Raw genomic sequence first — 19,884 nt, 5'->3', positions numbered from 1 at the left:
ACAGGCTGTTGTGCAATTCCGTGAGGTAATATCTATAGGGCATGTAGAATAGCAAGTAGCATAGAGTTCAGTGCTGGTTGTTCCTTTAATGGTGATGACAGAGGCCCCACTAGACTCTGAGCAACGGAAGAAGAGGGACCTCGTCTTACCTCTAGGAATACTGACATTTATCTTTGAATACTTTCCATGTGCTGGACTCTTGGCCAAATAGCATCCTCGCCACAACCCCCTGATGCAGGTAATTATTTTCAATCCTGTTTCCCAGATGGGGAAACCAAGTCTCTGTGAGATTAGGTGAGTTGCTCGGTCTCATATAACAAGTAAGTGGCAGTGCAAGGGTTTCAACCGATGCCAAAGTCCAGGCACTCGGTGTCACACTCCAGTTAGTCCCGCCTGTCTTTGTACTGTCAGCTTCTTGTACCACGCCTCAGCAGGAGCTGCACGGGTGTTTGCAGAACTGGACTGGAGTCACTTTTTATGACCTTGTAAGTACATCAAAGACCTTCCACCAACGCCTTCCTGATGCGCGCGCTCTCTGCAGAGATGCCAGTGTGCCCAGTTGTTCTGCATTATTGGCCAACCCGATCTTCCTCTTGCCCTAGAACCACTGCATGGAATTTCAGGGTCTGGCATCCCTCATCGCCTGCCCTGGCCTCCTCTTCCCTTCCTGGTCAGATCCAGAGATTCCTCTGATGCCCTCGAGTTCTAATACAGGACAAATCTATGGGTACCATGACTCTTATTGATGTAGAGGATGGGCAGAATGTTCCAGAAGTTTCCAAGGCTTACTCTTATCTAAAATTGCTACTCTGTTAGGGGTTTGACCTTTTTCCTATTCTAGCTGTCTTAAAAAAAGAAATGGAATTTCATTTTGGGGGGTCCTCTGGGAATCTTGACAACCTCTCCTTCCTTTTATTCAGTTAAAAGCTGAAAATATCAGCTGGCTCTTATCTGACTCCTGCTCTGCACCTTTTATTTTTACTTTTTTTTTTTTTTTTGGTAGTGAGGGGTCACGGTAGACAAATAAAAATAATTCTGAGGTTATCTGAGAGCTGACATTCCACACAATAGCAATAAGATCGTTTTCCAAATTTAAAACTCTGATGGAGGAAGTGAGTTACAATAGGAGCAACCTTTGACCCTGATCAGTCATAATGGTTTCCTGGATTCAGGGATATTATGGGCTGGAGCCAAGGGCTTCAGCAGAGAGAGCACAAGACGTGTTAAACATAGAACGCAATGTGCGAGTTCCGGGCGGGGCCGCTGGAGGGACATCTTTCTTTCTTTCCGGTGAAAATGATTCCTTTCCAAACAAGGACCTGGCTCGTTCTCCCTGTCTGGCCAGTGCCGGTGTGTTTGTGCTGTGGCTGATTTGAAGTGGAATTTTACTTTCCTGGAGACCTTGATGAATCTGAAAGTCTTCATTCTAAAGACCATGTCTAGGGGTTATTCGCCCCCAAAAGATGTACTGAGTGACGCCCGTGGGGCAGGCACTGTCCTGGATGCCGGGAGACAGCACTACACGCAGCATCAGCCCCGAAGCCCGATTCTTTAAAGCTTCATTCTATAGCATGGTTCCTCCATGTTGGGGCTGCTGACATTTTGGGCTGCAGAGCTGGGGAGCGGCTGTCCTGTGCACTGTAGGAGTTTTAGCAGCATCCTGACCTCTCCCCACTAAAAGCCAGTAGCACTGTTCCCAACTGTGACAAACAAAAATGTATCCAGACATTGCTAAGTGTCTGGTGGGGGCAAAAGCCACTCTGGATCGGGAACCACTGTTCTGTAGGGAGAAGATAGGCCATAATCCATGAACTCGTCGGCAGCCGTCCGTCTCGAGAGACGATGGTGTAGCTTCTTAAGAGTCTATCTGCACCGCCGAGAATGGCTGTGCAGTCCGACTCGGGAGTGACATGGTATCTGTCTCCTCCCGTGTTGAATCGACATCTTGCGATGAAGCTACAGAGCCTGGGCAGGGTGATATGGAGGGTCTGCTGTTGCCCATGCAGCAGACCCCCCCTCTCTTCGCAGCTGAGGGGTCCAAGGGAAAGACGGAGTCAATACAGCTTGGCTTCAGGTGCGCCGCAGGAGTTGCCGGTGTTGACTACAACGTCAAACCGCCTTAGGGACTCCGGCTCCGGATTTTCTGTCGGGGTTTACTCCCCTAGCCTTTCCCCTGAAGAGGTATGCCGCAAGGCAGCGGAGGTTTTTTGGAGTCAGAGTTTTCCTTCTCTGATGTGCCCTGACTGGAAGATCGAACCAGCGACACTTAGCTCGCAGGCCGACGCTCTATCCACTGAGCCAAACCAGCCAGGGTTCTACATAGATAAACAGGCAAATTATATCAATACCATCTGTTAGAGGTTAATAAAGATACAGAGTAGGGTAAGGAGGGTGAGTCTCAGCAACGGGGTGGAGATGCAGGATTGCGGCAATTTAAAGGATGTGCCTGGGGAAGTCTACTGGGAAGGAGATATTTGACAAAGACTTGAAGGAAGCAAGGAATTGAGCCATACAGTCTTGGAGGAGGAACATTCCAGAATGAGGGAGCAGCCAGTACAAATGCCCTGAGTATGCACAGTGGCCTCAGATCTGCCAAGGGAATCGGGATGGTGGGAGCAGAGGGAGTTAGGGGAGTGTGCTTATTTCCTCTGTTACTTTTCCTTGTCAGACTCTGTCCAGGTAATGTCCTGACTTCCATTTTGGAAACCTCGTGTTCTAGGTGGGAGACCAGAGGCCCCGGTACTTATAATAACTAATGATGTATCGTGGGAATAAAAATCTAACAGTTACCAGGCAGGGTTTTCCAGGTGCTTTGCTGTGCTCCTGTGATGCGTTATCTTGTTTAATTCTGGCTAAACCCTATGAGGTGGGTTCTCATCTCCCTGTTTCTGTCGCCGTGCAGATGAGGAAACTGAGGCACAGAGGGCTTCAGTGACTTCTCCACAGTCAGAGTCTCAAACCGCACTGAGGGGCAGGGGAGGGGTGGGCGGCTGCTGGATATGGATGTGGATGCTTCCTGATCACCAGGGGTTCCAGCCCCATGTTCAAACCTGTCCCCTGGCTGTGCTGGGATTCACCGCAAAGACGTTACCCAGCGGGGCCAGAGGAAAATGTGCACATCCCTCTCCTCCAACTCTACATCTTGCCAGCCAGGACAGAGGGGATGAGCTGTGGGTGGGAGGCATTTTAGAGCCAACTCTCACCTTTAGTGAATGGGGCCAGGGAGGATTGGAGTTACTAGCTCAGGTTTTGGCACCTACAGACCCAAGTTCAAATCCCAGCTCTACCACTTAAGAACTCTGTGATCAATCTGGCCAGTTACTTCACTTCTCTGAACTTCAATTTCCTCATCTCTAGGACTGGAATAGTGACAGTGTCATAGACGCTATTGGTGCCCCACCCATATGTCCTTGACCTTCCTAACCCCGAGCCACCTGGAGCCTAGGTCGCATTTCCCAAGAAGCTAATGTTCAGCACCTCTACCCAAGGGCTTTCTCTGGCTGCCCGAGTGGGGCAGATCAGAAGTGCCAGGGAGTTGCTCCCCTCAGGAGGAACCTTAACCCATGAGGGATGGGAGGTGGGTAAACATCCTGCTCGCTCCCCGGAACAGTGCTGAGGTGTGTTCTCACAGCCCCCCAGGAGGCTCACGTCTAGATTACGCCCCAGTTACCCTCAGTATTGGCTACTCATGAACGCAGCCTTTATTTCTGCTCTCCTACCTGTTTCCTGGGATCACCTCCCAAATAAGCTGTTTGCCCCCAAATCCTCCTCTCAGGGTCGATCTATTTGGGGGGAAAAACAGATGTCCTTAAGATTGTCGTGATGGTTATGAGAAAATGAATGTAAAAAGTCCTTAGCATATTGTCAGATATAAAGTAAACACTGGAAAAAAAATGACAGCAATGATGATGGTGGTAATGATGGCAATAAAGACGATGGGGGTGATGGTGAAGGCAATGAAGATGAAGGTGATGAAGGCAATGAAGATGATGACGATCGGGAAAGAAGGGAGAGGGAGAAAGAGGAGGAGGAGGAGGAAGAGAAGATAATTAAAAAGAAGGTGATGATGACGATGATGATGGTGACCATGATGGAGCTGAGGCCCAGAAGGAAAGCGGTAAGTGGTGAAGTGTGGGTTCACAGAGCACGGAGCACTGGGCCAGCCGCTTGGCAGATGCGTAACGGAGTCACCCCCTGTCCACATTTACCCCCACCACCTGTGTTTACAAAGACTTCTGCCCACGGTCAGGGTGCTCCAGAAGATAAACCTGTCCCCCTCTTCTCCTGAGGAGCTGGTTGTCAGTGAATTCTTACCAAGCATCAATTCGGTGTAAGACATGGTGGGAAGGACCAGGAATTAAAAAATGTGGTCCTTGTCTAAGCTACTCCTTCATGCGGAAAACCAAATCTCCTCCTGTCCACAAAGGTTCTTGCTGTCTCCCTGTTGGCCTTCCCCTCGGATCCTGTCCCTGGACTGGTGGACACACAGCTTTGGGGCCACTCTGAATGTATTGTGTGACTGTTATTTAGCTTCCCGTGTGGGTTGGATTATTTCCTCTCTTGCTCATTCACTTCGGAACACCCTGTTCTTAGATTCAAAAGCCCTGAAAGATTCCAAGAAATGCCGCGTATTTGCTGAATTCAACTCGAGTGCCTCCGGGGGCCCCTGGTAAAGGGAGTGAAGTCAGCTCTTCGGCAGGACGAACGGAGCAATGTTCGCATTTGGCCGGTGAGCTGCGGAAGGTCTGAGCCTGGAAGGCGTCTCTCCCAATCCTCCCTCACTTTCCAGCAGGAAAATCAAGGCACAAGGAGGTTCCGTTACCAGCAGGTGCTGCGCGGCTTCAGGGTAACACAGCCCAGCCCCAAACTCACTTTTAGGGACTCTCGCTCCACTGTCTTTCTGGCCCTGTTGTTACCCACCTTTTATAAATCAAGTTGCCATAAACGCTCCAGGAGCATCTTTCGGTCAAGGACAGCTCGTATTGTGAAGTGAGCAGTTGCCTCTCATTCAGCCCTTTCATGAGTCTCGGTTTTCATCTCAGGTTCAAAAAGAAGAACCACTGTGTACTTTAACATAATGAAGCTGTAAAGAATTTCTCTTTAACCGCCACGTCACAAAAGCATGAAAAGCCACATATTGAAATGAATGGGAACCTTTTCATCCTAAATAAAATGTAATTCGCCTAATTGATTCAACTGAATCTACACAGTCTGAAGCTCTGGGTTTTTTTCCAAGTGAAGTGGCCAACCTGCTGAGCTATGACAGATGAAGGGACAACCAGAGAAAAGAAAGAAACTGTGGGGAAGAGAGAGGGGGAAAAAAATCAGAGCATAAATATATCAAAACTCTTCTCTTTTAGACACCAAAGAGTGCTCACAGGGAGTTCAAGACAACCACATTTTTGGCACCCATATGAACCTCAAAATTATTCATTTAAATTTGTTTGTTTATGTTACTTTAGCTCTTCAGGAAGAAACAATGCCTTCAGATGAGATTATTAATACACAGCATTTATTGATTACTTGTCATGTGCCAGGAACTAAATATACATTATCCCATTTGACTTCTTATTGCAATAACTCTAGGAAGCAACTTTTCTTGTTCCCATTTGCTATGGGTTGAATGGTGAATCCCACCCATGCCGGCAACCCCCACCCCCACCCCAAAAGAGATAAGTCCACCTGGAACCTGTGAATGTGGGCTGATGTGGAAAAAAGAATCTTTCCAGGTGTAACTAAGTTAGGGATGTTGAGATGCAACTTCTTGGGCTATATGGGTGTGCCCTAAATCCAAGGACAAGTGTCTTATAAGAAGAGAAGATGCAGGAATGGAGGAGAAGACCACTGGAAGCCTGAGGTGGAGATTCAAGTCATGTGCTTATAGCCAGGAACAGCAAGGATTGCCAGTAGCCACCAGAAACTAGGAGAGACTCTCCCTCACAGCCCCCAGAAGGAACACCCCCTGATTTAGGCCTATGGCCTCTAGAACTGAGAGAGGATCGATTTCTGTTGTTTTAAGCCACTTGGTCTGTGGCTATTTGTTATGGCAGCCCCAGGGATGGATACACCCTCTTATAGATTAAGGTACTGAGGCCCAGAGAAGTTAACTCGCTTGTCTAAGCCCTACAACCCACAGTGCCATGGCTGGATTAAAATTCGCCATCTCATAGCTGATTCCAACACTAGCCTGGGTTTTTTTAAGCTTCATGAAATGCAAAGATGCATGAAAAGACATCCCCCCGTTATTAATGGTAGCTGTCTTAGAAGGCTGGGCTTCCCCGAGACCTTAGCTTTCTTCACTAGTTCATATACTGTTCAGGTGTTCTATAATAAACAGTATTGACTAATCTGAAAAAAAAGTTAAAACAATTTCCTTGGAGACCATGCATAAAGCGTGAACTGGAAAGGGGCGCAAACTTGTGGGTCGTAAGGAGTTACTACAATTGTGTGTATCAGTCGGTCTTACTGGGCACTCAGGAGGTAGGTGCTGATACAGCCCCATTTTACAGACGAGCAGCCTGAGTCTCAGAGGTGGGAAGTACTGGAGCCATTGCGTATAAATCGCCATCCAAGAGAGCGTTCCCTTACCCTCACCTTTCCTTCGGACCTTCTTTGGGACTAAATTACAAGCTACTCCAGAAGCACACGTTCTTGATCTTTTATAGACTAATCCATGTTCCGGTCTCTAAGGTGCCCCCAACTTGCAGAGGGACAGAGGTGGTCTTCTAGTCTTTCTCTTTTTTTCCTTCTCCATGAACCCACTCTTCCTGAGTGGGAAATTTAAAACTTCCCGAGTATTAAAGGCTCTGATGTGGGTGTGAAGAGAGAAGCCAAAACATGAGCCACATATTCCGTTCTTTGGTGAAATCCCAGAGTAAGCCTTGGTCTCTCTCTCTCTCTCTCTCTTTTTAAAGTATATTTTACTGATTATGTTGTTACAGTAGTTCCAGCTTTTTCCCCCTTTGCTCCCTTCTGCCCAGTACCCCCTTCCCTCCAGCAATCCCACCCCCCTTAGTTCATGTCCATGGGTCATGCATGTAAGTTCTTTGGCTTCACCCTTTCCTATATTATTCTTAACTTCCCCCTGTCTATTTTGTACCAACTGATTATGCTTCTTAATTCCTGCACCTTTTCCCCATTTCTCCCCCTCCCTGCTCCCAGCTGATAACCCTCCAAATGATCCCCATACCTATGATTCTGCTCCTATTCTGGTTTGCGTAGTTGGATTTTGTTTTGATTTTTTAGATTCAGTTGCTGATAGTTGTGAGTTTGTTGTCATTTTAGTGTTCGTAGTTTTGATCTTCTTTTTCTTAAGTAAGTCCCTTTGACGTTTCATATAATAATGGCTTGGTGATGATGAACTCCTTTAGCTTTACCTTGTCTGGGAAGCACTTTATCTGCCCTTCCATTCCAAATGATAGCTTTGCTGGGTAGAGTAATCTTGAATGTAGGTTGCTTTTCATCACATTGATTACTGCTTGCCAGTCCCTTCTTGCCTGTAAAGTTTCTTTTGAGAAAACAGCTGGCAGTCTTATAGGCACCCCTTTGTAGGCAACTCTTCGCTTCTCTCTTGCTGCTTTTAGGATTCTCTCTTTATCTTTCACCGTTGGCATTTTAATCATGATGTGTCTTGGTGTGGTCCCCTCTGGGTCCAGCTCGCCCAGGACTTTCCATGCTTCCTGGACTTGTATGTCTATTTCCTTCACCAATTTGGGATGCTTTCTTTCATTATTTTTTCACATAAGCTTTCAATTTCTTGCTCTTCCTCTTCTCCTTCTGGCACCCCTATGATTCGGATGTTGACACGTTTAAACTTGTCCCAGAGGTTCCTAAGCCTCTCCTCATTTTTTTCAATTCTTGTTTCCTCATTCTGTACTGGTTGACTGTTTTTTTCTTCCTTATGTTCCAAGTCATTGATCTGAACCCCGGTTTTCTGCCCTTCACCATTGGTTTTGTGTGGATTTTCCTTTGTTTCACTTAGCATAGCCTTTACTTCTTCTCTTACGCGTTTGCCGTACTCAAGCATATCTGTCAAGTCTGTGAGCATCTTTATCACCAGTGTTTTGAATTATGCATCTGTTATGTTAGCTATCTTCTCATCGCTTAGTTCTCCCACTGGAACCTTGATTCGTTCCCTCTTTTGGGCCATATTCTCTGTCTCCTCATTCTGACAGGCTCCTGTGTGTGTTTGCCTCCGAGTCCCAGGTAGAGCTGTCACACCTGTTACGTTGTAAGGGGCGAAGCCTTAGGGATTCATCCGTATAGGGCGACCTGTTTCACCACGCTGTGGCGCTGTATGCAGGGGAGGGGTCCAAGAGGGAACAATGCTGCTTGCCCAGCACTCGCCCCTTTTCCAGGCACCTCTCCCACTTCTGCACTGGACTGGCACCCCTCTAGCTGCTGCCCTGGCCGTCGTTCCCAGAGTGGGTGGGTCTGCGGATGTTCTAGGACCGTGGGGGCCCTTTAAACAAGCAGACTCTGCTGAGAGACCGGCAGTTTCTGCCTCCACCCCAACTCCCACTGGTCTGCACAGTCAGAAGCAATGAGGCTTGATTTTCCCCGGTGCTGAGACTGTGAGCTGCGTGGTGTGGTGAGGAGCTGTGAATGCTCCCCAGGTGTCCCTCCTGACTTTTTAAAATGTTTGAATGCACTTTCCATTGGCCTGCCGTCGCTGTTGCCGCCACCGCTGCTGCCGCCGCCACCACACCGGGTCCTCTCTGCCCCGGCTCCACCCCTCCTACCTGTCTGGGTGAATATTTATTCTTTATGTCTTTGTTTGCTGGACTTCCATGCAGTTTGATGTTCTGGACCTTCTGGTTGTCTCTAGTTTTGAGGTAGTTGTGTTCCTTCTTAGTTGTGGAGGGAGACGCAGCGTGTCTGTCTAGGCCTCCATCTTGGCCAGAATTCCAAGCCTTGGTCTCTTAAGCTCATGAAGAAATGCGTATTGTTTCCACTAGCAAGTTTAAACCTATTTAAGCAATTCAAGCCAACAATCTAGATCTCAGTGGTTTGGGAACTGGATCCTCCCTGGCCCATATTTTAGCTAGGCATGTGGAGGGGGCATTCAGATGGAATCTCTCACTCTAGGATTTGTGCTGTCTTGGCTGAGTCCCTTGGGGATCTCTGGGGTTTCTACAACATTCAGTGCAGAAAGCCGGACCGGAGACCTTCACTGTACCCACCGTTCTCTGAAGTCTCACTCTGTGCCCAGCACCCGGCCACACCCTTCACAGGTACCATCTCCTGGATGCCTTTGAGTGAACCTAAATAGCATGTGCTGACACCTCCAATTTCTGGACGAGGAAACTGAGTCTTAGTAGGCTAAGGTGCTTGGACATGGTGGGACCCGGGACTGAGTCAGAATCTCAGTCCTCGGGCCTGCGGTCCCTCTGCGGAGCATCCCTTCTGCCCCTGGACAGTCAGAGCCACGTGTAAATGAATTAAGTTCCACAGGTGAACCATTCCTCTTTAATATCCAGGAAATGTGGACTTCAGAATCTGCATTAACACCCAAAGGCATTGGCAACACTATGGGAAACGTAATTCAGGATGAGTAACCAAGGAAAATGGTTTTCACAACCGATGCCGGGCCGGGTGTTTCCTGGACCCCAATGGAGCGAAACTGGAAAGTAGCTTCTCCTCCCTGGGCCTCGTTTTTCCCGTTAACAAACGATGATATCGTTCTAAAACCACCTGAGGATTTTTTTTGTTTGTTTAAGTTCCAAGATTTACCTTTGACATTTAAACCCACATCCATGGGGGAGGACCTCACTCATTAATTAATTAATCTAACAGGTATTTATTGCTATTTAGTGGGCACTTGGTTACTGAAAACGAAGTGGCGGATCTGTCAGGGTTCCCTCTGGAAACGGAATAGCCCACTCTGTTAGGATAACTTGAGGAGTCTCATAAAGGGGCTAAGACAAGCGCCCGGTGGGATATTGCGGGAACACAAGGACTGTGCAGTCTCTGGGAGCTAACGGTGCTGTGGTTTGTACACCCTCTAGACCTGAAGGAAGGGGGAAGTGTTTGCCTGAATTTGGAGGAAGAAAGCTGTGGAGAGAGGGCCTCCTTTGAAGAGCTGTGTGACCTTCATCTAGAGCAGGTTTTTTTTCAGCCTTGGCACTATTTGGGGCCAGATCACTCTCTGCGGCGGGGGCGGCAGGGATGGAGGTGGGGGTGGCGGGGGTGGGGGTGGGGTCGGGACAGGATGTTCAGCAACATCTCTGGCCTCTACCCATCAGAGGCCAGTAGCATCCCTACCCTCTAGTTGCGACAGGCGTGCATAGCTCCAGAGAGTGGCAAATGTCCCCTGAGGGGTGTTACCCCCAGTTCAGAGCAGCCAGATTGTAGTGACCTCTCAGAGCAGAGCCGGCACCTTAATCTCCCATCCCCCGTTCCTTTCAGTCCCCACGAGGGTTTCCTGTCAGCCAACAGTGGCCCAGGAGCCAGAAGGTGAGAGCGCACACTGATGCTCTCCCACAAGGCAGCGCTGAGGCCGAGAGCAGGGTGCCTCAGGGGGACAGCGGGCACAAGGAGTGACTGCGTCAGATAAGACCCTTCTCCTCTCCTTGAGGAGCTCAGTCTTGTGATGATGGGGCTGCAGAAGGAGGCAGAGAAAAAAAAAATGCATCCACAGGATAATTTCTGAGCATGATTAAGAATATGAAGACAAACAATATAAAACAAAAACAAACAAACAAAACAGGGCGAGGCAGCAGTGCATGGCCGAGCTCTCTGGATAGCTGATGGTTAAGAGAAGGTCTTCTATAACCATCACCCAGATAAGTGCAGAACATTTCCATCTCCCCAGAAGGTTTCCTTATGCCCCAAATCATGTCCTCCTATGCTGCTTCTGTGCTGACTTTTAATGCCATCAATTGGTGTTGCCTGTCTTTGAACTTCGGATAAATGGAGTCGCTTTCCCTTGCCCAGCTTCCTTCACTGGTCATTAGCTCCCTGTGATGTACTCACATTGTTGCAGCTATCAGGAGCTCATTCCTTTTCATCGCTGACTAGTATTCCTTTGTATGGATGTACCACAGTGTGCTTTCATCCATTCTCCCATTGAAGGCTATTTGGGATAGTTCCAGTTTGAGGCTGTTAAGAGTCAAGCTGCCACTCTTTTCATGGACACATGCATTCATTTCTCCTGAATGTGATGTTTGAGTCCCAGGAGAGATGTGCCTTTATTAGAAATCTCCAGTTTTCCCTTAGACTTTGATGTGACGCTAGGCTGGGAAAGCACAGGATTAAATTGTTCCCAATGCCCCTCCCAGCTTGGAAACCCTAACATTCCACAGCAATTTCCCTTTATCGTTCCCATCTCTCCAAACACATAGGTCTGCTTCTTGGTCCATGCTAGCATCAGCCCTCACCCTACCGCCCAGGTACCATGCACCCCTGAGACAACTGTACTCGTGATGGGTACCTGGGCAACCTTTCCCTGCCCAGCCCAGCCTCCCGCCTGTTCCAGGGGTGTGTGTATATTAAATCACGGCGCAGTGGCTAATTCTTTGCAGCTTGTAGGTTGCTGCCTCCCTTTGAGCAGACAGGAGGGCGCCCTGACACAGTTAAAGATCACAAGCTTTGATAACCTGGCCTTCTGATTTATGATAATCCACGTCTCCACGTTCCCCTAATGAGGGGAACTCAGAGTGTCAACCTGTTTATTAAATGCTCAGAACCATGTGTGAGCTGGGCCGAGGCAAGAAGTCAATCATATTTTCATTTATTCTCCACGTCCCCCGCCTGTTCATGCCGTTCCCCGCTCCCTGAGACTGTCAGCCTGCCACGCTCTTTCTTTTCATCTCCAAAGGGCAGGGCTTTAGGACGGATCGTTTGCAGAGACGGTCGGGGTCCGCAATGTTTGCACTTTCCTACTGATTTCGTAGGTGTTTGGAAGTTAATGATACTCAACACCTCATGATTCTTTCCTGTATGTCAAACAAAGGCATGAAAGGGAAAGTGGCCAGGGGCACAGGGAAGGGAGACAGAAACATATCGATCGCTCTCACTTTCTGTCACCCCCGACCCTGGAGAGATCCATGAGCTTTAAGGCAAATGGAAGATGGATTAATATTCCTGAAGTTGACGCGGTCTAATGAAGTCTTAATTCATTCCTTTAATTCCCTTTGAAATAATAAGAATAATACAGAGAAGCACAAATCAAAATAATGGATGGCCCGGCTGCTTTAATCTCCACGTCTTCTCCCTCTTACCCCTTTTGCAGCTTGGTCATTGTCAGTTTCTTAATCTCTGGAGATTCCACCCCGATTCCTTTCAAGAGGCATCAGTTCCGTCCCCTTAGGTTTGGTTCTCTGGACATGGCATAAATATTTCTGCCTGTGAAAGGCCCCTGGCTGGATTTTGACCTTGGATGTGGCTGGGGGAGGGGCTGAGCAGGACACTCGGAAGTTTCCTGGCGAGAAGAGCCCTAGACAGCCCAGGCTGGAGACCCCTGAAGTGCTCTGACTTTGCATGAGCTGGGGAACTTGGTGCCTGAAGCATCCTTCAGTGGAGATGCGGATCTATCAGACACGCAGCATGGAGTGGCCATAGGACAAATGGCCTATAGTTTCCCGATTAAGAAACAAAAATTGTCATCCATTAAAAAGAAATTACTTTGCATATTCAATGGAACACATGTGTGGACATTCTGTTTTCTGAAAAATATATCAAACAACAACCCAAAATGTTCTAAGCCCAAGATTTAGGACGGATAGGTAGACATGTTCCCTTTTGTAGGGAACACGCCAGGATCAGGATAAGCCTGAAGCACCTAGCATAGTGCCAGGTGTGATGCAGTCATGTGGCACATGTACGTTTCCTTCATTCCGGTCTCCTGCACCTGCAGCATCCGCGGATTTGCAAAGTGAGCAGAGACCAGATCCAGCAGGGATTTTCAATTTAATTTTTATGGAACACTAAGGAGTTTACATGCTATCCTGAAGCCAACAGAGAGATACAAAAAGGACTTAAGCTTTACTTGGAGGTGTACAGTTTAGAGAGATCCCAGGTGTCTCTGTGGTGGAAGTGACTGGGGAGAGACTGGGAGAGAAAAGGCTAGGAAGCCAGTGAAGCAGCTGGTGCAGGCGTCCCAGAGGATGGCGGCGGTAGGGAGGCAGACTCGGATTGGAGAGGGAGGTAGATGAGGCACCCGCAGGGGTTGGTGATTGACGGGAGGTGTCCTGGAGCAGTGACACAGGAGAGGAAACCGTGGGGAACGGGACTGGGTGCTGTTCTTCAGGACGGTGGTCTGAGAGGACTTCCTTGAGGAGGTGACATTTACTGAGAGCTGAGCCTGTGCTAACCTGACACAAAGGAAGTGCAGGGTTTCTCCAGCCCCGGGGAGGGAAGGCCGGTGCCCCACGCTGCGGCTGCGGCATGAAGTGCCGGGGGCTTGCGAGCCGATGGGGGCAGACGGTCCTGGACTCAGGAGCCGCTCAGTGGAGCAGCGGTGGTGGGAGGCCCAGAGCAGGCAGGGCATTGGTGAAGAGAGAAGTGGGTCAGTAGCTTCTGGCTGGGGCTCGTGCTCCCTCTCTCCTGTAGAGACCCCTCGGCAGGAGGCGGCCGGAGCTCTGCAGGATCAAGGGAGCCAGAGGACAGTGTCATCTGGACGCCGGGGCTGAGCTCTACACGCCTCCTAACCAGAGGCCCCTTCTGAGGGAGCAGGTCACGTCCATCAGTCCGGGGGCTTCTCTCTATTTCAGGATGGAAATAATCCCTGCCGTTGGAGCGTTGGAGCGCTGTCCCTCTGCTTCTCGGCTGCTGGCGGAATAGCCTGCCTAAGCGACCCCCCTCCCTTTTCCTTCCGCCCTGCTCTGCCACATCTTCGCAGTACACGCAAGATCTTACCCAGAGACGTAGGACCCCCTGGTTGGGTCTCTTCACTCTGTCCTCCCCTGTTCTGGCCACACGGGAGAAGAAAGGTGGGGAGATATTTTGGAATCCTGTTTCTAGCCCCCCTCTTCTGTCAGTCAAGAGCCTGCCTCTGTCTTTTATGAGATAGTACCTGGCATGTGTGCGGTGTGGGTCACGGCAAGGTTGCCTTCAGAGCCACTTCTCGTCCTTTTTGTGCTGTGCCATGGTCTGTGCTGTGCGTCTTAGCTTCCCAGAAAGGGGTGGCCAACGCCAAGGTCGCTGGCAGTTTGGAGAGGAGGGGGAGGGCAGAAGCCCGGCGTCGCTCCTCCCGCTCTGTTTCTGGGGGCAGCTGCCGCCTCCTCTCTCGGGCCCCGTCTCCTCCAGGACAGCTCCTTCCTCTATTACCTCGGCTCTGTGGGCCGCCCTTCCAGGGCTCCAGTGTATTCTGGGTGCCTTGCCTTCTGGCTCTGGCAAAACCTCCTTCTCCTGTCGTCCTTCCAGCCGCAGGGGAGCAGCAGCTGCCTGCTCTTGCCAGTGTCCAATTGCTTCACCAGTTCCTGTTGGCTGCCCTGCCCTTCCATCACCTGGGCAGCCAAGCCCCAACCCCCCCCCCCCCCCCCCCCCGTTCAGCTCCCTCTGTCTGAAAGACCTTCAGTGGTTGCTCTTTCGGATCGGATCCTGACAAATACAGCAGTCCCTCTCTATATCACGGTTCACTTATCGCAGCCTCACGGTATTGCGGGATTTTTAAAATTATTATATTTAATTATTTATCGCGGGTTTTTCGCTATATCGCTGGATTTTGCGGTACCGTATACATACGTTGTTAAAGTGACGTAGGTTTAAGAGTGTAAAATATGTTAAAGAACATAAGCAGTGTTTATAAACGTGTGGGAAAGGTTAATAAGGGAGTGGGAAAGGTTAATAAGGGACTGGGAATGGTTTATAAGAGTGTGGGAAGGGTTTATCACGCCTTAAAATATATATAAATGCTAAAGTAAATGTAAGGTTCCTACTTCGCGGATTTTCACCCGTCGCGGGGGGTCTAGAACGTAATACCTGCGATAAGGGAGGGAATCCTGTACATATGGCACCTCACAGCGGAAAGGAACTCTGTTTCATGATCTCAGTTGGATTTTTATGTGCACACCTCAGGGAACACCTCAGCGCACGTACTCTTGCATCATTATGCAAATGATAAGAAAAGGTCGAGGGTAAAATATATCACCCGAAGTCCTGGATGCAGGCGGCGTGACCCCACGGAGCCAGGGCCAGTGTCCTGGGACTCCCCGCTTCACCGACTGTCCGTAACGAAGTCCGCTGGGAACACCGTCACTTCTCTGAGCCCCTGTTTCTTCATCGCTCAGGCAAGTGATCATGGTAATAGTGTTGCCGTGAAGATGAAAACAATGTTATATTAAGCACTTGGCACTGCCTGATGCCTAGTGGGGACTCAACAAATGTTCGGAATGACAGGAGAAACCCTCCACCATCCTCAGTTTAATTGATTCAGCAAACGCTGGCCTTCCCCGTACCCTCTGCAAACACTCACCGCTCCGCCCTGCGAGGCTTGCTGCGAGCCCACGGGTCAGAGAGGCCCGCGCACTTCCGCCTTTATTTGTGCCCAAGGCACACATTTACTAAACATCCTCCACGTTGGTTCCCAGAGCTGTTTATTCAGTGCCACTTGATCTTAAAGAAGCAGCCGATGTCCCTTACGCTACAGGGTCTCTCTCCTCTGCACAGCCGCCTTTCAAGGGCCTGGGAGAAGCCCTAGCAACATGTTCACAAGGATGGGATGTTTTTGTAGTTTTTAAAATTAGTAAACTGTATTCTTTTTAGAGCAGATTTAGGTTCATGGCAATGTTGAGCAAAAAAGGCACAGAGATTTCCTGTCCACCCCCGTCCTCCCCCCAACCCGTACAGCTTCCCCCACTACCACAGTCCCCCACCGGAGTGGGAGCTAATCGTGTAATTCGTGGGATGATGCTAGAATGGTGCTGGACCCAGAGAGTGGCCCCCCTTTCTATGATTATCTCGCTTTTCATCCTCACCTGCAGGGGCCAGACCCGTCCGTGATGTCCAGGACGGGCCCTGAGAAACCAGAGGCAGGAGTCAGGGCTCTAAAAGCTCTTTCCCGGAGCTGAAGGTCCTGATTTCTCAGCTCTGCAGAGAGGAAATAAAACCCTGCTCTTCTCAAAGGACTGCGAGGGCTATGAAATTACAGTGACGTCGGGTTGGAGCTTTTGTGGGGGGCTTTCATGGCAAGACCCACCATTCATCATGCCCAATTACTGACCTCGGGCAAACTGCAGTCCCCTGAGCGTGAGAGAGCTCTCTCCCGGGGGTCCAGAGGTACGTAGCCGTCTGCTCCCCACCAGAGCACAGACGTCCAGGTCCGACGTGGGCGTAGAGACAGCGTGCTTGGGTCGCAGCCTCGGGGTCTTCCCTCTTTCCTGGCTTCACCTTCAGACCCAAATGCCCCTTCGGAGGGTGCGGGTAGAGTGGGTGAAAATAAAGATAGATGGAGAACTGGGTGAAACCCGCTCTCGCCCGGAGCACATGGCTCTGCACAGGTGACTTAGCCTCTCCTGTGCCTCACGGTGTCCGCCTTTCTGCGGCAGTGAGCAGTGTCTGCCTCGTCCCTTTGCGGCCTGGGCGAAGGGATGCTAAGGTGGTGCTGATGTGAAGACCCCATTGTGCAGAGGAGCCCAGGGCTCACATTGCTCAAGTCACCTGTACATGGTCTGACACCCAGTCTGATCAACACGTGACTATTGCCATTGTCCCTGAAGAACCGGCCTCTGTCGGCAGCCCTACCTCACCCAGCAACTGGGTAGAAGCCCTCAGACCCTATCACGGCAGACGGTGTGATTTTGATAAATAGGTTCCTTCCCCTCCCGTCCCCTGCCCGCCCCCTTTCTTCCTTTCCTCCTTTTTCCCTTTATTCCTCCATTTTTCTGTGTCTGACTCCCTTCCTTCCTCTCTCCCTTAGATCCTTCTTTTATCGCCTTTTTTCCTCCCTCCCTCCCTTTCTCCATCTCCCTCCCTCCCTTCTGCTCCTCTTCCCACACTCAAACTCTTAACAAACACCTGATACAAGCCAGCCCCTGAGCACAGTGTACCCTAAGAGCGTATCTCCCCCCAGGTCCCACCTCAGTTTGACATGCACAGTAGGCATTCAGTACGTTGTCTGTCTTTTCTGCTATGGGAATGAGCATTGGGTTAATCCACCAATGGCCTTGCATGTTGCGATTCTTATTTTTTTAAACAAGAGACAAGGAAGCATTTCTCCCCCCTGCTAAAATATTCATGGCCACATTGGAATGGTAGACCACAGGGAAAAGTACTGAGAAAAATATAATTATTAATACTATGATAATAAATGCTATGGGGAAAAATAAAGCTGGAAAGAGACTAGCATATGTATGTACATTCATGCATGGGTTGTTTCAGTTTTAAATAGCATGGTTGGGGACAGCCTTACTAAGGCAATGACATCTGGGCTGAGGCCTGAAGGAGGTGAACAAAAAGAACATCCAGAGAGAGGGGACCACAAGTGCAAAGGCCCTGGGGTAGGCATGGATGGGCTCATGGGAAGAATGTCGCAGAAGCTGCTGTGGCAGGAAGAGAGTGAGAAGGGGGTTGCTGTTAGTGCCCTACTGGCCTGCTGGCCCTTTTGCAAGCCGAGTGTGCCCGTCTCCCAGCTGCTGTGTGTATTACCGTGAACGGTTCATACTCCCAGTCCTTCAGAGAATTGCTTTTGGGCAACTGGAGCCGCTTTGTCTAAGCTGCCTGAGTTTATGGTCCCTTCCAGAGTCTGTTTCCGTAGCCAGTGAGTGGCCTGTCCTGGGGTACAGAAGTCAAGCTTCCTCGTCTCAAGGTGGAACACCTCTGCCACGCAGTTAACAGCTCAGAGGTCCCCGTGGGACCAGGCTGAAGCCAGACGTCGTATGACACCTCACTGTTGCTTCTCCCACATGGGCATAGAATTCTCTGGAGACCACTCTACACATCACCTGTGCCTTAATCCTTGTCTCAGGCACTGCTTCTGGGGACTCTGAGCTGACCTAAGACAGGGCCATCTCGTCCTCTATACAGTCAACCAACATGGAGTCTGTGTGGTCACAATGATGGCAACATGTCTCTTATTTCTTTATCGTATTTGCTCGCCTTGATACCAGTGTGCTCTGATATAACATGGACCCCTGAAGCTGATTTTCAAGTTCATGTGGCACGTAGAACTACAATGATGCCCTTCCTAAAGTGGAAAGTGGGTTTTTAAACATCAGAAAATGTGGTTTTGGATCCTGGTTTTCCTATAGTGCTAACTGCGCACCCTGGGCAGCACCGTAACCTCTTTGAGCCTCAATTTTCTCCGTTGCGAAATGGAGGCAATAGTAATTTATATTCCACATCAGACCTGAAAAGCACTTCTCAGCCGTGAACAGTCATTACTTACCGTAAAGACGGCGGGTAGAGATTATAATTGGAGACTGCTGATATGAATTTTTAACATCCCTGAGATGAGGTCCTCTGTCGGCTCTTCGGCTCTTTCAGCTTCACCCATAAAGAATCTCTTTCCAATTCATACGTTTCATCAGAAATTTAAGTTTGGAAGCCCTGGCTGCTGTGGCTCAGTGGATTGAGTGTTGGCCTGCGAACCAAGTGTCGCTGGTTCGATTCCCAGTCAGGGCACATGACTAGGTTGCACGTCAGGTTCCCAGTTAGGGGCACAAGTAAGAGGCAACCACACAGTGATGTTTCTCTCCCTCCCTTTCTCCTTTCCCCTCTCTCTAAAAATAAATAAATAAATAATAAAATTGTTTAAAAAAAATTAAGTTTGGGGCCACTCAGTCATCTTTATCCCATGACTTCGGGTGCAACATTACCACCAGGCGGTACTGTGGTCATATATCCTATGCAAGACAGTTAGCCCCCCATCTTCCAAAGCTACAAAGGTTTTGTGATACATCTCCATCCCATTTCGTCCACTCCTACTCTCTGTTAAAACATAGCAAAGGCGAGGAGGGTTCTCCAGTGAAAACTGTAGACTTGCCAAGATATTTTTTTAAATGCACTTGCAGAGTGACTTAGCAAAGCTGTTTGGACAACTGTAACCAGACTCTCTTGGAGCAAAAACAATAAAAATAGTGATTTTTTTTGTTTTTTTTTTTTGGTAATAAATTATGAAATGAAAAGATTGGGAAGAATCTTGAAGAAGGCTTAATGAAGGGAATTGATGGAATCCAGAGTGTTGTTATTGAGATAGGAATGTGTCACTTGTCATTCTTGACATTCTACTCACTGTGAATCTGGCCTGTAGTAGGTGCTCAATAAATGTTAATGGAATCAGTCGGTTAATCAACCAATCAACCCATGCATGCAGGAGTGAATGGTTAAGGGCAACAGTGGCAGAATACATTTCCTCTACAGGATCAGTATCAAAAAATTCATCTGAAATAGACATGTGCTTTGGCTTTTGGGGAAATTGAACAAGCAATGTAATTGGGCTTGAGGTACCCAAAGATCTTTGAACCCCCTCTTAAAGCTGAGCCAGTTGAGGAAGTAAATTGCTTAGAAAGTTATGCTGTAGCAGCTAGGGTCTTGTCAGGCCCCTGAATAAAATCAATCTCCATGCCATCATGGTGTCCAGGAAGTGAGAAGATCTTGAGGGCACGATCTCCTTTCTCCCAAGATACCAGTTTTCCTTGGCCTGTCCACACCCTCCATTCGATGCTCTGGCCTACATAGATTCGCAACTCTACTAATTCCCTATAGAAAGTCAGAGGCCAGGCCAGGCTGTCAAAACCACTTCACTGAAGGCTCTGAGGTGACGCAGGGACATAAACTCAGAAGGGATAGAGAGAAGTTTGATAATTTGCCCCATTGTTATGTGCATCTTGCCTCGAAGTATTATTGGGGTGCCTTTCTGTATTCCCTCCCCCCGCACATTTTGTAAAGCAGAGGTCAACTTTTCCCTACAAGCTGGAAGTTCCCTCAGACACATCTAGGCTACTT

General features: G+C 49.1%; 1 long non-coding RNA gene across 1 annotated transcript in view; it reads left to right on the top strand.

Annotated features, from left to right (window-relative positions):
• Positions 1-12,602, top strand: part of LOC149996854 (uncharacterized) — a 151,093-nt gene extending 138,491 nt beyond the window's left edge. Inside the window, exon 4 of the long non-coding RNA XR_016514349.1 lies at positions 12,233-12,602. This is a non-coding gene — a long non-coding RNA (uncharacterized LOC149996854). The remainder of the gene's footprint in view (positions 1-12,232) is intronic.
• The last annotated feature ends 7,282 nt before the right edge of the window (positions 12,603-19,884 follow it).

Source organism: Furipterus horrens, unplaced genomic scaffold, assembly GCF_987537825.1.
Source record: "Furipterus horrens unplaced genomic scaffold, mFurHor1.1.pri manual_scaffold_11, whole genome shotgun sequence".
Taxonomy (NCBI): domain Eukaryota; kingdom Metazoa; phylum Chordata; class Mammalia; order Chiroptera; family Furipteridae; genus Furipterus; species Furipterus horrens.
This window is presented reverse-complemented; position numbering and strand designations above follow the sequence as displayed.